Below are 1,995 nucleotides of genomic sequence, written 5' to 3'. Positions count from 1 at the left end.
TTGTAATAATTCTTTAGTATATTACTTGTGTGGTGTAGAAGAGAATTATTTAAGAATGTAATTATGTAAGAATGTTAACACTGTTATATTTTTTTAGTATATTACTTGTGTGGTGTGGAAGAGAATTATTTATGTAGAGATACTGCTTGCAAACCAATGATGTAAGATGATGTCATGGGGTAGGACTGGATAAGTCTGACTTCTTCCTACTCCATTCAAGCATGTACTAGGTATAAGCAAATTGATATTGGATTAGCATTTGTTGGATATGTGTAAAATTATGTGTGTTGACATATCAACTGTCTTTACATGCTTGAAAGAATAAATAAATCAAATCGAATCAAATCAATTCTTGTGAGATTTCAAATGCCATTTTTTTCCAGTCTCTTTCTCTCCCTTGCACAAACACTTTTGCACACTTTCCATTCTAATTGTCAGGGTTGGTTGATGCAATCAATCACAGCAGTTTCCTTCACAATTATCTTCAACTCATGGGCTGTGAAATGTATGAGTCAGAGAATTATGCCAGAGCAGAATGAATGGCTTGACTTTTATATATCTTATGCTCTGTTTTCATTAATCTGGTTGCAACCTGCTTACACATTCTTATATGTGACTGACTGGAGAAATGGGATGGTTTGTGTTATACTGAGATGTGTTTCCCATTTCATATCAATGAGGGTAGACAAAATATTGTAATCATAGTGTTTATGTCGTCTTTTAATTTACATATACATAGTCTATTTACTGTGCTACACTATATTGAACTGTTAACTACTATAATTATTGCAACCTGTAATAGCATGAATGAATGACTTCTTAGGGAAGTGATAGAATACTCCGCAATAACAGCAACCCTGATTTGGGGCTTTGGGAAGCTTCAAGAATACCTGAATGTCAAAATAATGGCCTTTCTTTTCACTTTAAATTCATTCCCGAGATTATATCACTTACAAAAACAATTGACATATTTTGTTTGAATCGTCCTCTGCAATCTCCTGAAGTACACCACAGGTAGTTATATACTTCAGTATAGCCTACATCAACACTACACAATCCTTTACTGGTGTTTTTTAGGACTAAACTGGATCAAGCAGTCGCTACCAAACAGTATCTGACAACCTCATTTTGTTACTGTCCTCCCCCCCCCCCTTTCCCCAACACACCACTGCGACCTACCGTTTCCCTGCTTGCACGGACTTGATCTTGGCAGCAGTCTCCTCACTTGCTCGTGCGACTTGAGAGACAAAATTCAAAACAAATAAATAAATAAAGATGAATGCTACTTGAAATGACTGCAGATATGAGCCAGAGCTTTGTTTCCCTCCCTGCGCTCCGCTGCTGACTGGCCAGCGGTTTAGAGTCCACACAGGCTGAGCTCTTCCGTTGTAACTGGATGCTGAGAGCTGGAGGAAGCTGCTGCATCTGCCAACGCTGGACGTCAGCGCGGATGTTGGTCGATTTAGACTCTTCACACGGCTTTGATTCGCTTTTCTTGATCTTTCTCTCTGCGCTGGATGCTATGTTCCAATACTGACCTGCTCCTCTAATTATCCCTGCTTGGATTTACTCGCTTCCCCCTTCTCGCTCTCTCTCTCTCTCTCTCTTTCGCGCTCCCCCCTCTCTCTTTCTTTCTTACAAAGAGAAAGAGACACAGCGAGGCGGCGGGGGGACTAAAGTCCTGTTAATTCACTTTCAGTAGAGAAGTTGTTATAGTTAACTCTAAGTGTAATTTCCGCAGCTAAATAAATCAGGATAAACATGTAGAGTAGCGTCACTTTGAAGCGCCGGACTGATTTCAGAACCTTGGACAGCAGCCTCGCCTTTCATTATTAAAGGTTATGGGCGTGTGGTCGTGCGCGCTGTGCCACTGACAGTGACGCTCGTCCTTTCTCTCCCTGCACTAGCGACGACAGGAGTTAAGTGCGGGAAACCGGACAATGAACTGGAGTTGTAAAAGCGCCATTTTTGTCTGGCCAAGGGCAAGTGAATTGA

The 1,995-nt window shown here is 40.8% G+C and overlaps 1 protein-coding gene across 1 annotated transcript in view; it reads right to left on the bottom strand.

Moving 5' to 3' along the window:
* Positions 1-1,566, bottom strand: part of lrrc24 (leucine rich repeat containing 24) — a 20,783-nt gene extending 19,217 nt beyond the window's left edge. The window contains exon 1 of the mRNA XM_020604561.1: positions 1,180-1,566. The gene's annotated coding sequence lies outside the window, so the exon portion shown is untranslated. The remainder of the gene's footprint in view (positions 1-1,179) is intronic.
* Between the last annotated feature and the right edge of the window lie 429 nt (positions 1,567-1,995).

The sequence above is a fragment of the Monopterus albus genome, unplaced genomic scaffold (assembly GCF_001952655.1).
Source record: "Monopterus albus unplaced genomic scaffold, M_albus_1.0 scaffold66.1, whole genome shotgun sequence".
Lineage (NCBI taxonomy): Eukaryota > Metazoa > Chordata > Actinopteri > Synbranchiformes > Synbranchidae > Monopterus > Monopterus albus.
This window is presented reverse-complemented; position numbering and strand designations above follow the sequence as displayed.